This window comes from Fulmarus glacialis, unplaced genomic scaffold, assembly GCF_000690835.1.
Source record: "Fulmarus glacialis isolate BGI_N327 unplaced genomic scaffold, ASM69083v1 scaffold7180, whole genome shotgun sequence".
Taxonomy (NCBI): domain Eukaryota; kingdom Metazoa; phylum Chordata; class Aves; order Procellariiformes; family Procellariidae; genus Fulmarus; species Fulmarus glacialis.
Window position 1 is genome coordinate 24,681 of NW_009185743.1, and position 13,562 is coordinate 38,242.

Sequence of the window (13,562 nt, forward strand, 5' to 3'; positions counted from 1 at the left end):
CCCCCCCCCCCCCCCGCCCCGACTTTGCCTAGAGCTATGACTTTTAGTAAGTATAGTGTTTTAAAGATATTTCCAAATGTTTCAAAAATTTTTTTTTTTCCTGCAGGCTTTACCGGCTTGTTGAAATGAATCACCTTTCTCCTAATGCACCATGAAACAGTTTCCACTAGGAAATAGGAGTTGACTAGTTCTTGGCTACTAGTAAATTCTAATTAACATGGAACAATTTATGCTACATGAAACACATGTTTTATACTTGAGGCAAATTCATTACCTAGCTTCAGAATCCTGAAAAGTGACCTCTGTACCTGGATAAACTGATTGTTAATACTGTTCCAGGTTGCTACAGCTAGATCATCTTCGAACTTTTCTCCAAGGGAGAAAAGGTGCTTTTCTCCAAGGGAGGCAGAAATTAAATTTCACTTCTTGTCTGGAAGTCCACCATACATAGTTTGGTTCATAAAAAGTCTTTCTTAAGCATCTTTTAAATTACTAATTAAATTGCCTCTCTTCTGAGTAAATGATTTCTGCGATCTTTAAAATGTCTCTGTTAAAGCTTGCTGTCAGGATAGTCTTGCTCCACTAAGAGTTACATGTTGGCAGACTTTAATTAGAATAGCTGCTCGCAGCTAATGACCCAGTCCAAGAAGGAGTTGGCACAGCAGCTGGTTACTCCACTACAGTGACCAGCCTGCTTTGTGCAGTATAGTATCTTTCCCAGCCAAAAATGTCTGCCGGGAAATCATTTATTGCTGCAATGTTTCACTGAGAACAGTGCAATGGATATTAGAGCTCAAACTTGAAGGTCTTTGTGGAGTGTAACATCTTTTATCACTCTTTAATAATAGCAAAATTTGAAGATATCATATTGTTTCTGACATCTTTCTGTTCTCTGTGACTTTCTGGCAGCCAGTTAATTTTAGAAGAGTAAATGAACTGTATTCAGAGTGAAGTCTATGCTGTAGCACACCCTAAAATCAGTGAGATATCTGAGTGGCAAAACATGGTCTCAGCCCTTTGTCCTTCTGGGAGCTCTGCTCCAGGCATTGGTCCCAAGCAAGGGTGAACTGGAAGGGAGCGCTCATGGCTCAGGGGGGTGACGATCCGCCACTTCTCCCAGCAATTTACACAGGAGGAGTCTCATGGAGTCTTCCCAGAAATATCAGTGTGCTCTTCATTTGGTAAAAACCTCTAGGAAAGGCAAGGTGTAGCCAACCCCCCATCACCACCTTGGGTTATATCCCAACCCCAGCAGAAGTTTCCAAATATTTTCTGTTTGTGCCTCCATTTGTATAATATTTTCTGAAACTACTGGCAAGATCAGTTTGGATAGCCTTGTCTTCAATTCCATTTCAACTTGAAAGAGCAAGTCCTGGCAGAGATACCTTAACTCAACATTTAATTCGGTTTCAACGTTTTTTTTATCATCAGTTGAAATTTGACTCAGTTACATTTATTGTAACCATCCTTGTTATGCAGCAAGTAATCTCTGAGCAGGCTTATGCATTTTTCAGGTCTTTATATGATTCTGCAGTATACAAAAAAAAGCCTACAAATCTTTCTGCTACTTGACACAGGCAAATGATTCTTATTACTCCCTTTACTCCCTACATAGGTACGGAAAAAAGAAAAATGTTTCTGTGGGATGGCAGTCATAAAATGTTTGACAGATCCTGAACCACTGATTCAAAAACTTCAATATACATGAGTAGCACTGAAATGAGGAAAGAAGTTCATGTTTTAGGTTCAGACTGAGTACTGTGTAATCTCTTTCTGTATCTTTGAGGTAGGGATTGAGATTGTATGTTCAAGTTATGCACACACTTTGAAGAATAAGCAAATATTGAAAACTACTCTTTTTAGCTTCTCTTTTTAGAATGATTTTCAGTTTCCAAACCTCTTCATGAGTTTGCTTATTTCAAAATCATATAATCCTTTTCTATAATCCTGTGTTTTTGTTTTTTCTCTATGGATCTGCTAAAGACATTTGAGGTTAATAAGAAGAGCTGAGAGTTCACCAGAAGGAACATTAAAACTAGTTCTACAAAACAGTGTAAAATGCATAAAGTAAGCAGTAGGAAAAAAAGGTATTTTATTGTGAGGATTTCAGTTACCACACTATTAAATTTTAAATGGAAACATAAACAGGTTAAAAATGAATATGAAATAGCATACAATTTTAAATCAGCGTTTTTCTCTTGAATGCTGGTTTCCGAAAAAGTATTCTCTTACTAGACAACAAAATGACTTCAGATTTACATGGTCAATATGATAAATTTGCTGACTCTGCTTCTCAGAAATTTCTGATGATCTCTGGCTGAAGAGTGTTTTGTACTCTAGTTACTGTCTGAAGTCAGTCTTCCAGGCAAAACAATATACTCCTTAAAGCGTTTGAATGAATGATTTGTACCCATGCTAAAATGATAATGCTGTGTAATGACACTCACATCATTGTTTAAAATCCTGAGAAGCTTAGTATATACAGGGGTATTATATTATTAGTTACAATAGTTGTGCTTAACTTCATTTTATTGATATACTGCTGCTGCCAAGCGTCGTTATTAATACTTCTTAGCACAATGTAAACCCATTCAGTTTGCGCCTAAAACAGTAGTTTTAATGATGCTTAATGGTCATCAGAAATCAGAATCTTAGACATTATTTTCTTCAAGCTTGCCTTTGGGAGTAAACAGTTAATTGCTGAACAAGAACAGTTTTTACCTTTTTGTCTCTACTGATACCTTACTTACAATAAAATAATTAGGGTCTAGCAAACAGAAGTGGAAATAGAACTTCATAAACTCAGAGGTAACAGAAGAAGTTGAGAGGGAAAACAGTGCTGGCATTTCAGCAAACCATCGAATATGTTGTGTCTGTAATCAAATGAAAAATATCAAGTAAGCAAGCTGAACTGTTTATATAAAACCAGTTAAAACGTCGGACAAGTAGTATTAAAAGGAAATTAAAGCTACTTAGCTAAAATAAATTACACAAGATTTTCAAGAATTTTATTTACTTTAATGCAAAATGTACCCACAAATCCATAGACTGTCTTGATACCTACAGCTGGATCTAATATTTTAAAAAGTCTAACATTGAATAACAAAGGATTTAAAGTGATCAGATTGTGAAGAAGTTTTCATTTTGTCTGTAATCTTTTCATCCTAAAATTGCTATATCTCCTTGCAGTTTTATTGCATGTTCTGTCCAAGGGAACATTAAAAAGAAAAGTATTTATCCAACAGTAAGGCATGCTGATGCACCACCGAGGACAGATGTTGCTGTGGTTATATACATCATATTGAAGTAGAAAATGTATTATGCCATGCAAGTACTCATAATGTTCTTTCAAATAAATCTTGAGAAGAAAAGGCATAAATAAGTCTGATCAAATATACGTATATTTAATAGTAAAAAAGGAAAGCTAATCTGTGATTACACTTAGGAAGCAACATAATTCATGCAATTGGAGGATGCCCATCAAAGAAAAAGAGGTGTTTTTTCCTTTGGGCCATGAGACTATAGCTAGTTTCATATGCAACAATTTAGCTATTGCCTATTGCATACCTATGGGACAGTAAAGAAAAGAGGATCATAGACATGGAAGATTGTTAAAGTGTGATTAACTAAAAGCAGTTTTAGATTCTGAAATGTAATGTGTCAGGACATGAGAAGAAAGCCTATTCCCTTCAATTATTCTTAGCAGGAAGATTTATCTCTGTTTCTATACCAAGTGCTCATACTTCTTTTCAAATTTTATTGCTTCTCGATGTATTTTACACAGCAAGACTGATTCCACCCACAAAAGCAGGAAGATTGAAACTTCTGCCTTGGTGGTTTTCAGTGGTTTTGCAACACACTGCAAATTTAAAAAAAGAAAGAAGGAAAGAAGGAAGGAAAGAAAGAAGGAAAGAAGGAAGGAAGGGAAGGAAGGAAGGAAGGAGGGAAGGAAGGAAAGAAGGGAGGAAGGAAGAGAGAAAGAAAAAGAGAGAGAGAGAGAGAGAGAAAGAGAGAGAGAAAGAGAAAGAGAAAGAGAAAGAGAAAGAGAAAGAGAAAGAGAAAGAAAGGAAGAAAGAAAGAAAGAAAGGAAAGAAAGAAAGAAAAAGATCGAAAGAAAGGAAGGAAGAAAGAAGGAAATTAACAAGGAACAAGCAAACTGAAGAGAATTTTCTATATAAAACCATCCCTAAATACAATAGTTTCTGGGGAAACATTCTGATCAGACTGCCTATGTCCTCTCAACTCAGTACATTGCCCCATGGAGGAAGCTGGTCCAGTGATTTTCCTTTGTGTCGTTGTATCATCTTCTTCCTCTGAAGTCTGTAATAGCTGTTTTGTAGGTCCTGCAGCGCTGTGCCTGAAAAACACATTTTCTTCCTCTGCTGCAATTTAATCTCAATAATATTGTTTGCAGCCTCAGTGAATGTACACTTTATCTTCTTCTTGTACAGATGATTTTGAGAGCTCCAAATATGTATTTTCATCTGCTGCAATGTTTGAATAAAGTTTTACAAGGGCAGATTGACTTTCAGTATAGTACAAGTCAATGAGTTTCCATCTTCTTTTATTTGATCCCTGCCATTCCATGTCTCTTCATTATACTTGGGTCAGCGATTTTATCCCCTGTTTTAGATCTAAAATTCCCTATAATCAGAGGATGCTGAACAAATTCTTGTCTAGTGTAACTCCACGGTAGTCAAAGTACTTACACGAGGGATGAATTTGGCTCAGAATATTTGGCATAATGTCAATGAGTTACTATAGCTGCTCTAAGTCTCCTTATTTTCATCATCCTTGGCTGCTCTACTTGGTACTTAAACTTGAGTTGTGGTCAGATTTATTGGGGTTCTTTAGAGAGGGTTTAAAATAAACTTGACACAGCCTGAATTATGTCCTAATACATAGTGCTCTTTACTCAGATCCCTCTTACACCTTCACACACAGCCAAAACTGAGCACCCTGAATGGGAGGTAGGAGCTAAATATGTACAATATCCATTACAACTAAAGGAAACGAGGAGGAGAATTGCATGTGTTAAACCTTGAGAACAAAATTCAGGGCACAATGTGAGCTTTTTTTGCAACACATTAATTGCGCGGTGTTAGTTTCTGTTAAAAAATGCCAAAACAGGTTGCAATTTTGATCTTTGCATGATGAAATTCCGCTTCACTACAGACTTGACTGTTCCATATAGCAACATGATAATAATTTTGTACTCTCCGTTCCTCTGCTGATATCACTAGAAACTCCAAAAAGATTTGGTGGTGTTTCGTTACTTTTCTGTGCCTTATGCAAAAGATATCATTGATATTTTTTTCTATTGACAAGGAAATTCCCATAGTGGACAATTATGTCAGTGATATTTATCCTTAACTTTGCAGTGTGGCAATATCTGCAGAAGAGTTAGAAAGGACACCAAATCACTATTTTTTGTGCCATATTTACCTCATATGGAGATACTGATTTAGGGCTTTCCTTGGTCACCTGCAAGGGCCTTGCGGGACATTTTTCCATTGTAATATCAGGAGATATTTATTCCTTGATGGGAGAAAAATACAGGCACATTTTGTTTCCTTTTCCCATCACATCCTCTGAAGCTTGGGAATAGGTCATATCAGGTGACAAATTATCTAAGTGACATTAAAAATCTCAGACCTATCTGGCCTATTCACAAGTTCATGTTTAGGAAAAAAATCCAGATTTTTAGGTCAGGAGGGAATCCTTCTCCAGGTTCAAGCAGCCGTCTTCTCTGCATGATTTGAGAATTTCGCCTAGCATGTACCTCCTATTACAGGAAAGTCAGATTTTGGTAGTGATTCTAATATCTATATATCTCTCTCTTATTTGGGAAGCACATTGTAACTGCAGCTCTTGTGTTGTTGTTTTGGTTTTTTTCCCAAGTTTATAAATTTATTGGACCTGCTGTCCAAGCTCTGAGGCAGAGGGCCCTGCTAAGCCATTATGTAACTGAGTGGTTTTCTTTTCATTCCAGCAATACTTGTTATTTGCTCTTTCTTTATATATTGTGTACAGGGTCCATAGTGCCTGATGCCTCTGAAACAATACCATACTAGTTAAGTGTATGATCTGAGAAGACTTAATCAAACAATTTCCAGTCAGCATGTAATTCTCACTAGGTATTGAGCTGAAGCATATTTAACCATGACACCTTACAGAACCCATCAAATACAGAATAACTGATCGGCTGATTGGATGAAAAGTGTCCAGATTCATCAAGCCATTTCTATAACTAGCTTGCATCTGGTTCAGTATCAGTAAAAATAATTTGCTGTAAAATAAAAACAAAACAAGAGTGAGACAAATCGTATCGAACATCCTGTAACATTCCCAGAGTGACGGCTTTTGTACTGAATGCCTTGGTAGGCCATCAGAGTCCATCTGAAAGACTAAACTGTCTCTTCGGACTCTGAAGATAGGCTGGAGAGTGAGATGGAGCTGGTTTTGATTGATTGCTTCCACGACAAGTCAACAAGGAAAGGGATGAGGAGAGCAGGGACTAGCTAGGACCTTGCCTGTCTGCCATAGATATTTGGCAGAAGATCTGAGAAGGTGTTGGCCAGCAGTAAATGGCCATGGTTCCTCCTGGGGACCACTGTACCGGAGAGTTATCTCCAAGGTGGAAAGCCGTCCAGAAACTGACAATATCATTCTGTGGAGAAAAAGCAAAAATTTCACTGTAGAAGTGTCGGTGTGTGGGAGTATGCATTCTGTCCCATATTCACACACAGAAAGAGCAGAGACCTTGCTTTCTCTTGATAAAAAATTCAGTCATTTCATAGAAGAGAAAACAAAAGAACAAGACTGGTTTGGTATATACAAAGTATATTCTTGCAGAAGATCTATCCCTAAGAATTAGGTCAGCTTTGTAGTTTACCTTTTTTATGTAGTGGAGCACGGGAACTTCATTATTTTAGCTGAATTATTAATGTACTTTATATTCATGCAAAGGAGCGTCATTGTATTTTAATATAAGTTTCGTTTAGTTAACAGAAACAGAAATCTCTCTTTCAAGGTCATTTTCTTTTCATAGTTATTCGTAGGAGTGACCAAATTCTCTCTTGCTTTTGAAGGCAACTACTCACACAAAAGAAATAATTTATTATTTGGGTTTGAGTATGGATGTATGTTGGTGGTTATGCATATACCTCTCTCTGTGGAAATTATATACACGAATACTCTGTAAGTAGCAAACAAAGGTCATTTTGAGACTTACAATAGAATTTTGGGAGAAAGATTTAGTTTCGCAACTCAAGGACCTCTAAAATAGCAAACAATTATCCACCTTGTCTGCAACAGTAAAGATGGATAATATAGCAATGTGATTTAAAAATTGATCTTAGCTCCACTTAGCTGAGCATAAAGGAAAATATATGACCTGCTGAGGAGACATAGTGAGCCTGCAGCGTGTAGTATATCACTGCCAAAAGTTAGAAAAGGCTTTAAAAGACCTTGCTACTACGAAGGGAGTTTTCCATCTAATGTAAACTAATGTAAACTTCTAGCTAAATTTTATTTGACTTTGAAAAACTTAAATTGTAGTCAATGATCACCTCATACTAGCAGTGCAAGTACAATATCCTGAAAATTTGATTCTATGTATGTTCCGAGAAGCACCTGTGAAAGGAAGTAACTGTCCCTGATTCAGCTGGAGACAGTTTTTCCATGACAGTATCATAGACTTCCATGGGGTTATTTTAGACTATTACAGCTTTACGCTACTTTACGCTCCATTAGAACTAGTCCACTATCTATTTGTATCTTCTTTAAGCAAAATATAAAGGACTGGATTTATGGAAGAGCTTAGCAGTTTGCAATTCCCAGCAAAGCAACTAAAAGAAGGGATAGATTTTCTGAACACACCTCTCATTGATAGAGCTAAGGATTCCAAAATGCTGCTGAACTGCTGCCACAAAATTTGGCCAAAAGAAACTAATGTGCGCTTGAAACTGGAAATTTAAAAGTGCAGAGGTGTTCTTAAGCAGATAAAAATGCGGAAGAATTAGGCAAAACCTCAGCAAAATAAGTTAAAGTGCTTTACATGTCATTTGCCACCAGCTCTGAGAGCATACGCAGCCCGTTTCTGCATGCTGGCTGATGCATGGTTATTTGTTAAAATATAATACCTTGGCAGTGTGTCTCAAATGCTGTGATTCAGTTTCTCCATAGCTATCGGAGACTGGTGGGCACTTCTAAAAAGGTAATAGCAGAGCACAATTGCTGAGTGCATTGCCAGCTGGCATCAGTTCCAATAGCAACAACAACAAAGTGGGTTGGGTACATCCCTGGCAGGCACACAGAGGATTCTCAACAGATCCTTACTTCACATCAGGCAGTAAAATTTCATCTTCATTCAGTGCAGTTATGTTTGATCTCTATCAGGTAATGGGCATGAAGCAATTTTGTGTAACACTGCCTAATGTTGCTCCCACTATAAATATTAAAAATGCAATAGAATGTAATGGAAATAATTAATAAAAGGTTGAAAAAATACAAATTTGGTATCATATACTTCCCTGCTCATGTACACTGACTGTCCCACAATCTGTCACTAATTATATGAAAGAGAAAAATGTTGAATGGTACTTTTAGTAATCAAAGGATAAATCTGGGGAAAAAATTGCTGTTCAGAATTTTGATGGACTAAGTCCAAACCAGTGTGATCCCGACATTTTTCGTTCCGTGTTTTACATTGTTCTAAAAAAAAGTAAGAGGCCATCTTTTTTGTCCTCAAGGAAGTTGTGCCTTTTGCTCTTAAAATCTCCCATTATTTTATGACTCAGAAGAAAAAAGTCTTGCAAGCGATAGCAAGACTATGAAAAGACAGATAACATGTAAATGTAACATGGTAGAAGAGTTGGGTTATTCCTGGCATTTCCAGGAAAATCACTATCATATGATTTCTTTCTCTATAGTTCTTTGCTAGAGTTGAAATGGCTGGAACCCTTCTTCATCTACACCCCCGCTACTGCAAGTAAGAAATCTGAGAAGTCCGTATTTCATCAGCTGAACAACCATGAATCAGAACAAAGCTCATACCATGCGGCAGAAAGTCTATGAAAGAAGCCTGCCTAACTTCCAAAGATCAAACAGTGTTCCTGTTTGACCCTTATTAGCTATGAACTATTAGCTATCAACTGTGAACTAACATTGACAGTAGTTTATGTGAGTTATGATTTTTCTGTAATTCTGTTGTGGCTCCGCAAGTGTAACTGGAAGCAGACTTTGGCAGGATCTCATCCCTTTGGGCTGTTAAAACAAATTTATTAATTTAATCACTGCTACTTTGCAGCTTAACCTGTCAGGCTAAGGGCTCTGGACTTTTCTCTGAAATGGAATAGCAGGAACTGGATTAAAAGTGATTGAAAATGATGGTCTCTCTTTCTGTCTTGAGAACTGCTATTTGACTTCAGATCCCTGAAAACAATACTGCTGTCCTTTTGTATTCAGGACCTGCTCACTGTTTTTTTGGTATGTACATATCCCATGAGATTGTCCTGCTAATCATTCTCTGAATGTTTGCCATTAGAATTTTTCACTGTTTATTAAGGGGGAGCATCTGGACACATCTTAACCATTTTTAAACAGAAGAGAAAATAGATTCCCTTTCCCCTCCCTTCCTTCATCACTAAAAGGTTTTTCCTCCACATTGATGTGGAAATGGCAAGTCTTTTCTTCATTTCAAATAGTTAAATAAATCAAAAACCAGTGATTCTGTTTATGATCTCATTACCACTACTTTTAAACTGAACAAATCTTCTGAACTCAGTGGAATTAAACTGATTTTGAACAGGACTGAAAGAAAATTCTACTCTTTCTAGAATTTTTTTACATAGGTCAGAGTGACTTACAGCTGTCTGAAAACTGATTAAGAAAAATGGCTAACTTGAAAGGTGTGCTCTTAAAAGACTTTTAGAGGCACTTATGGAAAGCTCTACATAATTTAGTGGGGATGGCACCAGAACGGTTATGCAGAGATTACTTTTTAACTCGTAAAACTAAATAGCCTGCATAATCTCTTCTATATGGTTTTAACGCATCCTGTTGTTAGCACAGCAATCTTTTATCTTTTTCAGGTACGTTGACTGTTTAAAAATATGGAAGATCTATTATATTGCCTTTCTGTTAACTTTTCTAGGATTTATATTTAGGAAACACAGAGAATGTGCCCATTCAAAAGCCTGGAAATTAATTTCTGTTAGTTTTGATCACTATTTACTTTCTCATTTTGATTAATTCTCTTTGGGAACAGTTCAAAGCCCTTCTTCTGATAGACCTGTCAAAACACCCTGGAGAAAAGCACTCGGTAGAGCTTGTAAGGGTTAATGTCCATGTGGGTAGCTGTGCTGGTGCTGTACTATGCATTCAAGAGGCTGAGTGTGTAGAGTGGGTTAGTGAGAACAACCTATCAATATAACGGGGGCACAGGAATTTTCAGCTGCTTTGAGATTTCTGACTAATGAATTATGAAAGACACATAGCTTGGCTTAATCTTAGTGTTTGTGCTGAACCATGGATGTGGACCCTGTCTGGTGTGATATCCTCACCCTGCCCAGTGCCATGTGGAATCCTTGCTTCATGCAACTGAATGTGACTTTTGTTGTGAACTTCACTGTGAATGGTTTCAAGCTGGAGGTTTCTCTCATGCTAAGAAGATAATTCAAATCCCAATGATTGTACCCATACAAGAAGTCTCACTGACATAGTAGTAAAAATGAGGTGAGAAAAGATTCCATTGCACGGCTATGTTGCTGCTGCTCTCATTCCCTTCATTATGTATTTGCTATATTGTTATTTTATCCTTGTTATTTTCCCTTTTTGGCAATCTACCTATCACACAAGTGTAGTGGTGTATCCACAGGCGTGCTTGCCACTCCTCTTCAGCAGCTGAATACAGCAGAGCTTCATCGTTCTTACCAGTGAAACATCTGACCCTGCTTTTTCAATTGCTAATTCATTGAGTTCTGTGAAAGCCACTTCAGTGATTAACATTTCAGGAAAGGAAAATGGGAGGGTTTTTCGCGTACCTGACTGAACTGTTCAGATGGAGAGGAAATATGGAAATGATCTACACACCCACACGGTGCATCGTCCATATGTATACTTGTGACATGAGGAAGGCAATGTGAATGCTGTCTCATCCTCTGAGCACACAGCTGTTATATTCAGAGGCATTTCACAGGTGGATGAGACTTTTTTCAGGTTTTAGTTCCTACTGGGGGTGTCAAACTGCTTCTGATTTAGGTTTTCCTTTTTTTTTTTTTCTTTTAACAGGAACTAGAACCTGAAAGGACCTGAAAACATCCTTTGAAATTCTGCAAGTATGGCAGCTGTGCATTGGAGCTGGGAGGGAGGAAGGAGGAACAGGAGATTACAGAAGGAATATTTTTATGTTACAGAAAATCTGCAATATTTAATGTATTTTCTTGTTAGAAAAGCTCCTAAACCTTTTAAAACATTATTTTTCCTCTGTGGGCTCGAGGACATGTAAAAAGGAAAAAAAAAACCCAACCAGCTTTCTTACACTTAAACAATAACATAAGAACAGCTATCCTGAGTTAGACCAATGCTCTACCAAGGCCTGGACCCTGCAGGAGCCAGCAGTGCATGTCTAGGGAAGCGCGTAAGAGGAGGGCAAGCAGGATGCACTCCTGTTTCGTGATCCCTGCCTCCACTGAGCTGAATCTTAGTGACTTCTTGATGCTGAAATGTTGCACACCCATTTAACAGAGTTTTTCCCAATAAACTAGCACAATTGGTTTTGAACGCAAATAAACTGTTAGCATCCATGGCATATTAGGGCAAAGAGTTTCAGTTTTTCTATGTATTCTTTGAGAAAGCATTTCATTTCCTTGCACAGGAAAGACATGGACCTGTTGGAGCAGGTCCAGAGGAGGCCACGAAAATGATCAGGGGGATGGAACGCCTCTCCTACGAAGAAAGGCTGAGAGACTTGGGATTCTTCAGCCTGGAGAAGAGAAGGCTTCGGGGAGGCCTTATTGCGGCCTTTCAGTAGTTAAAGGGGGCTTTTAAGAAAGATGGGGACAGACTTTTTAGCAGGTCCTGTTGCAACAGGACAAGGGGGAAAAGAGGGTAGATTTAGACTTAGATATAAGGAAGAAATGTTTTACAATGAGGGTGGTGAAACATTGGAACAAGTTGCCCAGAGAGGTGGTAGATGCCCCATCCCTGGAAACATTCAAGGTCAGGTTGGACAGGGCTCTGAGCAACCTGATCTTGTATTGAAGATGTCCCTGCCCATGGCAGGGGGGTTGGACTGGTTGACCTTTGAAGGTCCCTTCCAACCCAAACTATTCTATGATTCTATGATTTTGAACCCACCATCTACCTTCTTCATTATATTCAAAAGTGTTATCGACATAAATGATGTACAGCTTAGGTGATGAAACTGTTGTGGCATACCCGTATTTGACAGGTGAAATAGTTGTTCTACTGTTTAGTTTATGTTGTTAAAACTTTACATTTAAAATACAGAATTCTGTATTGTGGTACCTGTAATCTGATTCTGTAAGCTTTTATTTATTGCCCAGTGTATTGGCATGGAAAACTTAAGTATGTTTGTTTTCACTGTAGAGGTCAGTATTGGTAAAATGTTACCATGCAAGAAAATAAGTAGTGTGAACTTTTCTTCTTCACCTATACCATGAAACAATCCACAAAGTTAACTACTTAAAGGCTAATGAAGCATGCTTGGAGCACTCAGTTACAGCTGAATTGGTACAGATCAGGAGCTCTAAATGAAGAGCTCTAAATTAGCACATTCATAATAGATAGCCAAAATGGTTAAGGCAAATAAACACAACTTTACCCCTACTATTTAATTTGTATTGCAATGAATCTGAAAAGTAACTTAATATTTTGTCAATGCTGAGGAAGAAGGGGATATAAACCAGAAACATACTCCTCTGTGACTCTGTTTTTTCCTGCAGATTCCTTGCCTTAAGGAACACAGAGGGCAAAACACTGATCCCACCTAAAAGAATAAGCAAAGGGAATTTCACCATTAATGGTGGAAAACCACAACTTTTCCTTTCGTCCATCACAGATCGCACTTCTGAGGACAAAGTGGTATTTTAAAGGCATTTAAGTGAATTAGTTGCCAACTTCCCACTGACAGAGAGCTTGGGCACTGCATTACTTCAAAGTCTTTTGAAAATTTCACCTTCAGCAGTGGAGCAGTGCAGAGAAGACATCAATAAAACAGCTCTCCAAACCAGTCAGAACTAGGCTTTGAGTCGGTCCATAGCACGCATCCAAAATAGTGACATATATGTAGTGTAATATTAAACAAAGACAAGAAACTTATGTGACATTTCTTCAATAGATAGCTATTTCAATCAACAAATGTGGAGATTTTGATATTTGGGGTAGGTTTTGTGTAGGAAGAAAGCTTCCTCTTCAGAGATAGCTCACTTCAGGGAAGGGGAGACACTTATGCAAAAAGACCACATACCCATCCCCTCACACCCCAAAAAAAAAAAAAAAAAATGAAGAGGCCCAACAATGCCCCCACTCTTAAGCAA

The 13,562-nt window shown here is 37.8% G+C and overlaps 1 pseudogene; it reads right to left on the bottom strand.

The window, feature by feature from the left end:
* LOC104075846 overlaps positions 1-13,562 on the bottom strand; it is a 29,719-nt pseudogene that overhangs the window by 13,416 nt on the left and 2,741 nt on the right.